This window comes from Psammomys obesus, unplaced genomic scaffold (assembly GCF_907164565.1).
Source record: "Psammomys obesus unplaced genomic scaffold, mPsaObe1.curated_primary_1811, whole genome shotgun sequence".
Lineage (NCBI taxonomy): Eukaryota > Metazoa > Chordata > Mammalia > Rodentia > Muridae > Psammomys > Psammomys obesus.
In genome coordinates, this window is record NW_026585689.1 from 4,700,864 (window position 1) to 4,710,567 (window position 9,704).

The window sequence follows — 9,704 nt, forward strand, 5'->3', positions numbered from 1 at the left end:
TATACTTCAGTGCAATTGAGCTTTTGATATTTCTTTACCCACAGCTTATTTATCCCGCGTCTTTAAAAATGTCTCTCCCGTTCATTGGATTTTCGACCGGAATCTGACAATCATCCTTAAGGTCTTTGCTCTCTCATAGCCAATTGAATTTCTTCTCCTTTTTTTTTTTTTTAACAAGCTAATTGCAAGACAAAATTATAGTATATATGCAGGTTTATTGGAAGCAGCTCTCTGCTGCCATGCAGGGGGAGGGAGGGAAAGAGGGAGAGAGAGGCACATGCAGAAAGAGAAGAGTGAAGGAGGAGGAGAAGGAGGAGGAGAAGTAGAGAGAGAGAGCTAAGGAGAGAAAGTCTGATTGAACTTCTAACGTCTATTCTTTTTTGGTCAGTTTTGTAATTATATTTATGTACAGAAAACTTAGCAGTGTACATTTAACCCAGTTTAGTGGCGAGTTCTTTAGCCTTTGCCTTTTCCAGCTTGGCAATGCAACCCAGGACGTTGCCTCCCCAGTGGCGGTGGATCTCAACGGATCTGTCTTTGTAATTGGTCCTAACAGCCTCCACCAGCTCAGCCAGAGCACCCTCGTCTTCCGAGTTAACCTGTGTGAAGGCGACAGTGGTGCAGGTCTTCCTGTGACCAGCCGCCCCAGCCTGGCCTCTCCCTTGATGATGCAGTAGGGGACCCCCATCTTTTGACACAGGGCACGGAGGAAAACCACCAGCTCAATGGGGTCTATGTCATGGGCAATCACCACCTGCTGAACCTTCTTGTTCTCCACCAAGATGGTGACTGTGTTGACTCCTGCTCGAAGTACAGGTCGTCTCTTATTTGGGACGTCCCCTTTCCCAGCAGCTTTCTTCTCAGCATGGGCCAGTAGCCTCTGCTTCTCTTATTTTGTCTCTGGCCTGTACTTGTGGGCAAGCTTAAGCAGCTGGGTAGCTGTTTGCCAGGCCAGGGCGTGGGTAAACTGGTTAATGGCAGGAGGTACTTTGAGCCACTTATAGACGATGGCCCTTTGCCGCTGTAGCCTAATGTAGCAGGGCCATTTGACGAAGCGTGTGAGATCTCTTTTGGGCTGGATATCTTGCCCAATGCTGAAGTTCTTGGGCCTTTTCTCAAACAAAGGATTGACCACCTTTTTGGCCTCTGTTTCTTCATGACGGCAGGGGCCCAGGCCACCATCATCTCCTTGGCCATCTTTCCTTTTAGCATCTTGCTGGGATAGAGAAGAGACCCAATTATATTCTTTATCAATTTATCAATAGAATTATAGTCATTATTTTTTCTTGATGGAACCACTGCTATAAATACTGTACTGGAATTTTTCCTTCCACTGTCCAAATTTCTCAGGAAGGTAAGCCTATTTATGCTGATGTCCATGTAGACTGGGAAATAAAAATGTGAGATCTTAGAAAGTCCTACCTGAACCATTCTGAGGTCAGAAGTTAAGATGGACTGGTAGCAAGGAAGATAGATTTGACTCATTAGGAACAAGTTGTCTGTCCTTAGAGCTAAGGTTTTCTAGCTCTGTTTAAACACTAACTTATTATGTGGACTATGAGAACAGGTTGCCGCCTCCTTTGGGCTCAGTGTCACCACTGCTTGGGTATATCTGAAAATCTTGTAAGCAATGTTCAGTACTACAGCGATTTTACATAAAGGAGAATAATCTGAAAGTATCACTATGCCTTAATCTTTGCAAGTTAGAGTAATTGAAAATATCCATTTGCTTCAAGGCAAGCTTATGGTACAGAATTACATACATTATATCAGAAGTGCATAGGAAAAAAGAGCCACTCTTGGTTCCTAAAATCAAAAGAAGATTTTAAGTAAAACAATAGTTAGGAAGATAATGGCTCATAGAGAAAGATTATAAAAAGTTCCTTAAGGGTATTAAAAATAATGGAGCCTAGAGAACGCAGAATTTAACATTTCTTCTTTAGCGTAAAATGATTCCTTCCTGACATACCATGAGGCTTTCTTCACAGAGTTTACTCTCCCTCTGAGACACACAGCTAGAGAACAATCCGCAGCTTCCCAGATAGTCAGGCATAGTCATATAAGTGAGTCCCACTCAATGGACTGAAGAGGAAATGGTTTGTGTGACAGTACCTAGCCTATTTCCCAGCAGCCTTTACATAGGATTCTGCAAGGGTTAAAGAAAACCAGATTGACACCATGGAAGAAACCTTGCCTCTGTATGACAAAATAGACAGTTGTCTGGCCAGGAATGACTATACTGGACTGTGACAATGTGAACGAACCCCAAGTGTTTTGTTCTATAAAGCCACACACAGGCTATGCCAGGTATATTTGTTTCGGCAGTGAATACCCTCTTAGATAATATGAAGATGCTATTCAAAGCATAACATCTTACTGGCTCCAAAAGATTGTGAAAGGGAAGGTGGGAGAGAGAAGGTGCAGTAATAGTGTCCGGGAAAAGTTCTGATAACCCTTCTGCAGGCTTTGGTTTGGGCAGTGGCTACATCAACGTAGTTCAAAGGCTCAGCTAGTTGGGAGGACTGGAGCACAGATTTCAGATTTTCTGCTCCACTCTTAAATTTGGGATCTGGGCATTTTCTCATACCCCTGAAATGTAATGCAACACTTTTAAAGAGGCAGGCTTGGAACCTTCCCAGTGTTTTGGGGGTATTTCTGTGGAAAAAGAAGTGACGTGACTTGAGAGAAGGGCTCTGGATTAATAGCTCGATGGGTAGGTGTATGTCTTTGTCTTAGGATTTTTATTGCTGTGATAGAACACTGTGTGTGTGTGTGTGTGTGTGTGTGTGTGTGTGTGTGTGTGTGTATAGAAGGACCTGGAGGGGGCAGGAGCTCCACAAGGAGACCAACAAAGCCAATAAATCTGGCCTATGGGAACCTGCAGAGACTGATGCACCAACCAAGGACCATGCATGGAGAGGACCTAAAACCCTTGCTCAGATGCAGCTGAGAGGCAGCTCAGTCTTAGTCTCTATGTGGGTTTCCTAGTAAGAGGAACAAGGGCTGTCTCTGCCATGGACTCAGTTGCCGGCTCTGTGATCACTTCCACCTGGTGGGAAGGCCTTCCCAGCCACAGAGGAATGGTATGCAGGCAGTACTGATGAGACTTGATAGTCTGGGGTCAGATGGTAGGAGAGGAAGGCTAGGGGATGGGGCTAGGGAAAAGAAGGAGGGAGAGTGAAACCAGGAGTAGATGAAGGAGGGGGCTATAATCAGGATATAAAGTGAATAAAATTAAAAAAATTAATTTATATATAAAAATAAAACAAATAACAACAACAAAATCTCCCAGAGTTTAACCAAACAAAACAGTAAACACAGAAGAATAAATCCTAATATAATTTGATTTAGCTTGAAATGACTGTCAATCTTAAAAACAGTCAAGACCACAGGCACTAGTGAAAAGCTAAATATATCTATCCAATGACCAACAGTGACTTAAAAGCCTCTCTCTGGATCCTGTATTTGTCAAGAAGGTTTAGATGCAAATTCTGATTTGGGTATTAAAACAACATGTTTAGACTGATAAACGAGTAAGTGATGTCTCAGTTAATTTTTAATAAAGTGTGTGTATTTAGATTAGTGCTTCTAAGTTCTCTTGAGAGCTCTTATAAATATGAATGGTGTGTTTTAGAATCAAGGACTTCCCAGACAACAGAACGCAAGCTTATTACCTGGCTCCCCCTCCTTCAGGATCTGTTCTCTGCTTTGCAAATGATCCCATCATCCTTCCCCACATCACCGTGGATAATCCAGCTCCACTGAGCAGCCCCCACTAGCAGAAACACACCATGCTTTTCCCATTCTGCATCCAGTGTGCATTTCTGCTTAGCCTGCCCTTTCTCCTCCTCTCAAGTGCAGTTTTCCCGGCTCGCTCTTCATGCTCCAAGACAGAACTCACACATTCGCTGCTCTAGAAAAATCTCCCTGATGCTCTACCAACTCCCCAGAGTGCCCTGGGCTTGTCCCTGGCACCGCACTTCAATGCAGTCTTATATTTTTACTTGCATACACTCAACAACACACAAACAAAAGCAAACATATTTCTCATGCAGCATGGCCCCTCGGCAGGAGCCAAGTTCTTCATCTGGTGCTTAGCTGAGGAAATTACGATCTGTTTCCATGCTGAGGGTGTGTGATCACACCGCATCTGAGAGCTGTCCTGACTCATTACAGTTTGTTTTACGGAGTTTCAGGACTCCGTCTGCGAAAACCGGGACTCGTCCTGTTTTAAGCAGGATGAAATATGGTACAGTGAATCAAGCCCTGCACACTTCTGAGGATTTGAAATGATTAAAGCTGAGTCTTCCAGAAGTTCCAGAGGCCAGGCTGCTGCTCTTTCTCAAAGAAGGTGGGATTAAGAGTCCACTTCTGAACCAACTGAGTTTAAGAGAGCAATGCCTGTAAGAAGCAGCTGAAACCCTGAGTGAATAAGTCTCATGTGTGTGTGCTGTTGGCACAAGCGTGCGCACACACACACACACACACACACCAAAAACCTTGGGCCCATGGCAAATTGGCAAAGCTATCCGCATATGGTCCAGGTTCAAGGGGGATGGCAAAGCTTTCATCACAATTCATATGCAAACGAGTGACCAGTGTATAAAAACAAAACAAAACAAAACAAAACAAAAAAAACTAGCAACAGCAGCTTCCGAGTCCCATGTCTTAACAATCTGAGGCTGCTCTTACAGGAACCTCCTGAGGACACTAGCCAACACCTGCCCCTGCACTGTACAAAATAAACATACTAAGGTTCTTGGTCGCACGGTATACCAGATGCATGCACAGCCCACTTGGCTCTCCTGCACTGCTGTTCCCAGTCAGCCTTCCAGGACTCTCAATAGTTCATATTGAGAAGCCATTGAGTAGGCTGGTGAGAAGTCATTGAGTGCTTAAAGTAGAGGAATCATTTGGTGAGTTTCACATTTAAAATCATTATTTTCAGTGTCATCTGAAAGACAGGGTTGAAGTTAAAGGAAAGGTAGGTTAGAGAGAAACCCTGTTAGGAAACAAACTGTGTGGGTTCAGGCAAGAGATGAGCATGACTTAAATTGGAAAAAGATGGAGAGAAGAGGCAGGGCCAAGTAGATTTGGTGATAGGTTATTTTGGTGGGGGTGGGAGTGGGGGGAGGAGGTTAAGGGGGACATTGAAGGAGAAAGAAGTGCTTAGGATGGCTATGGCTGGAACATTGGGAAGGATGATCATACCATTTACTATGTCAGGAAACCCTAGGGGCCAGGCAGTTTTCAAGCAAGGCAAAAGGACAGAAAGGCTCTGTCCTTTGTCCTTTCCTTGAATCAACAGACCCTGATTTTCTTTCATTCAGTGATTCTGAGCTATGAACACTCTCTCAGCCTTCTCCTAGGGGACCTTTGGCAACCTCTTAATACACTTTTGATTGTCACCGTTTCAAAAGTGGGTGGGTGGCTTTGCCCTTGGCATCTATTAGGTAAAGACCTGGGATGTTCTTGAGCATCTTACAGTGCACAGTAAAGTCACCCGAAACAAAGAATTACATGGTGCAAAATGTCAAAAGGAGTGATGTTGGAAAATGTGCTCTAATTATTTCCTCCTCTCACTTCTGTCTGCCACAATAGTCTTATGTCAATAAATCAGAGCCCTGGAGAATTTGAACATGCTCAGAATGTAAGGACTCATCAGTCTTCTTCCTCTTTGGTAGGACTTCCCCGTGTAGTCTCTCATTACATGTTAATCGTTCTCTTCCCACATGCATTAGTAATGGACCTCAGAGTCTCAGGCTGGCCTTTAAGTCCCCCTCTGAGAACATACCAGGAGAGATTTTTTTTTTTTTTTAGATGTCACAGTTCTACTTTTTTTCTTACTTGATTTCACAGTTCTGCATTTGGAATTAAAATTTCATTCCATTTAGATAATGCTTCAAAAGAGGGACAGATGTTATTCTGGTATGTTTTGAGCCTTGATGGGCTAAAATGCTGATTTTATTGAAGTAATTGTATTTTGACTTATTTTTCTTCTTAAAAAAAAATACATGACAAGTAAATAGTGGGTGATTTTCTCTTTTCTTTTTCTTCTTCTTCTTCTTCTTCTTTTTTTTTTTTTTTTGTTTTTGAGACAGGGTTGGTTTCTCTGTGTAGCTCTGGCTGTCCTGGAACTTTCTCTATAAACCAGAGAGAGTTGGCCAGCCTTGAGCTCACAGAGATCCTCCTGCCTCTGCCTGCCGAGTGCTGAGTTTAAAGGCATGCTCCACTACTGCCTGGCTTGCTGGTGGTTTTTCAAGAAAGATTAAGTTAGCCAGTTATCTCAGCCTTTGGGAGGTAGTTCTTAATGACTGTCCCTATTTCAAAAGTGTGTGGGTGGCTTTGCCCTTGGCATCTATTAGGTGAAGGCCTGCGAGACTCAGGAGTTCAGCATTATCCTTAGTGACATAGTAATTTCCAGGTCAGCTGAACTACATTTAAACAAACAAACAAACAAAAAACCAAAGCAACCTCTCCACAGACACTAAAAAAGCAAAATAATTTAAAACAAGAAACCCAAACAAAACAATAACAACAACAACAAAAAATCAAAATCTCTCCTTAAAAATGAAAGTTTTAGGAAAATCCAAAAAGCGCTTTACTTTTGAGAAATTTATTGAATCTCAAAATTAAATTTTTGTGGAAGAATGAATTTGTTGTAACTTAATCAAGTATTTATCATACGTAGTTAAGGCCTGTATTCAGTATCCAACCAAAAACATTGGTGAGCGTAGCAGATTAATCGTGATTGTCACCCAAATTACACTCAGATTATGCTTCCAGTGAATCTTCCCGAGTTCATACTGTTCCTGGCTGCTGCTCTTCCAGGACGTGTTAGCAGACAAGTCATACCCGGTCCCTCTCCTCAGGGAGCTTGCCCCATAAAGGCAGATCTCCCTTACAGATGATCAGATCAGTGGGATTTCATTACTGAATCATAGGGTAGTGTGTGAGCAAATAGGAAGCCTCTTGCTACTTATAACCGAGAGAGATTTCCATAAGAAAGCAGTAATTAAACTCATACCTGGAAGATGAGTAAGTTAGCTGTGCACAGTGTGTGTGGAGGGGAGGCAGCTTTCCTGACAGAGCATATGTAGTACCCTCAGGCAAAATCAGGTTTATTGTACTCAGGAAACACACAGAAGGATCTGAGATCTAACAATTCAGGTTGAGAAAGTCATTAGATAGTTTAAGTAGAGGAATTACTTGATGACATTTACATGTAAAACGATGATTTTTATTGTCTGAAAGACAGGGTTGAGGTTGAAGGAAAGGTAGTCTAGAGAAAAGACCTTTCAGAAAATAAATTATGGGGGTTCAGGCAAGAAATAAGCATGATTGAAATCGGCAAAGGATGGAGAGAGGAGGCAGGGCCAAGTAGATTTGGTGATAGGTTATTTTGGTGGGGGCAGGAGGGAAGGGAGACACTGAAGGAGAAAGAAGTGCTTAGGATGGCTATGGCTGGAACATGGAGAAGGATGCTTGAACCATTTATAGAATGTCAGGAAACCCTAGGGACCAGGCAGTTTTTGAGCAAGGCAGTTACAGATCACAGGTTTATTTGAGAGTACCTCATACTAAAAACTCTTCAGACATACTCAAATGTAGAGCTACTGTGAACTATGCACCCACAACTTAGAAGAATGTTCTGGACTGAAGATAGGGCATTGGGAGATTCACTATAGATGGCATTTGACGATAGGAGAGAAGATGAGATCTCTGTGGAAGAGAAATTGGAGAGGGCTACATTTAGGCTCAGGGTATGAGGAAGGACACATGAAAGACTACAGATAGCTGTTACAAGATAAACAAGGAAACTATGTGTATGCTTGTGTCTCTTTTTATCAAGAAGAAAAAAGATTCCTAGAATTTTCCCAATGGATTTCTGCTGATATCTGTGACCAGAAGATGAAAGGAGTCTAGGAGGGAATGGTAGTCACCAGAGACCTGGTAGAAGAGTATGGGAAATAGCCTTTGTGCAGAGCAACCAAGAATATTACTCAACAGTTGCTGGGAAAGGAGGCATGATAATGGGACAGTACTGTTCAAAGAAACTGAATTCATTGAGCCATACAGAAACCAATAAAAGACATGACCAGGTCTTTACACAGAATAATCAGGAGTTAACATACAGAAATACTTCAGAAGAGATTGGAAATACCAGGATAGTATCTGAAAAAAAAAAAAAAGAAAAGAAAAGAAAAAAAGGGAAAGCTGTAAGGAATCAGACTCTCTGTGGACTTATATGGTTTCTGTAAGAACCTTTTCTGCTTTATCTACCAACACATTACTAAGAACTTAGCTCAGCTAACACAGTGTCAATGGTCACCTAGTTAATGAACAAATGAATCATGTAAGAACATGGTGAGAAGCCAGGAGGTGGCACATGCCTTTAATTCCAGCACTCAGGAGGTAGAGGCAGGCAGATCTCTGAGTTCCAGGCCAATTTAGTCTAAAGAGCAAGTTCCAGGACAGCCAGGACATTACAGAGAAACCTTGTCTTTAAAAAAAAAAAAAAAAAAGAAGCAAAGAAAGAACACAGTGAGAAAAGAAAATGTTTCACAGAGTGATTGTGCCTTCTGTTCTATTTCCAAAAACATACATCTAATAAAGGGTTAATATAATCGTGAGGAAATAAAAAACAGGCAAAGGGCTTCCACAGGTATTTCTTAAAAACATGTATCCAAGTGGTTAAGGATATAAAAAAAAATATTGAGCTACCACCTCACACGTGTTAGAATGGATAACACCACCAAGACAAGGGTTGGTAAGGGTGTGGAAACAAGGCAAATTTGCACACCATTACACAAATGCAGATCATAAGTAAAGCCATTTTGAAAAACGGTTGGATGCTCCTAAAGCAGAATTACCATTAGAACATTGAGATACAATGACATGTAGAGAGCACACTACAGAAAAAGTGGTCAGGAGTAAAGGCGCCGAATGTGTGAATTAGCTTGATTCAGCCACTCTCTCTCATGCGTATATCAAAACATTACATGAGACCCCATATATGATACAATTTTGGTTTAACTAGATACAATACCAACTAAAAAAAAAGTCTAGAGAGAGATAAACCTAAGATGATGGGAGTAGGAATGTAGGCTTCCTCAGTTTGGAGTTTATTTCATTGGCATTGGGGCTGGGGGGAGGACACAGTCTCTTCATGCTTTTTCCAAGTCTGCCCACAAGGGAGACCTGTTTACAAGAAACCTACACAAGACAAGAGTTGGGGGTGGAGATAAGTTTTAAAACGTTGTCACCTGAGGTCCTTATCCACTTGGGGACTGCAGAACAGTGTCAGGAGCAGCCCAGCCTGTCGTGTCCACGAATGACTTTCTTGTCCTTAAAGGATATTTTGTACTTGCAGCTAACGAGGGGCCTGGATACTTGCGGAAATTTCATTCCTGATTAGGAATTCCATTTGTCTCTGAGCTGGGCTTGTTTTAATAAAGTGAGACGGAATGAGTCTACCTGGTGCCTTCTTTGCCTCATTCAGATGACTCACAGTGAATTGAATCTTTACAGTTTTGTTCAGTCTTCTTTGGTCTGCCTAGTCATGCAGTATTCCCAAAGTTACCAGAATATTGAAATTAATTTTACAAAAGTGGAGATTCAAAACCCTATTTTTTTTAAATAGAGTACAAAGGAGAGCCAAGTAAGCCCTTATCTCAGATTTAGTAATTCACCCAAATCTGAAT

General features: G+C 42.0%; 1 pseudogene; it reads right to left on the bottom strand.

The window, feature by feature from the left end:
* Positions 1–382: 382 nt before the first annotated feature.
* Positions 383–1,212, bottom strand: LOC129667324 (60S ribosomal protein L7a-like; annotated as a pseudogene).
* Between the last annotated feature and the right edge of the window lie 8,492 nt (positions 1,213–9,704).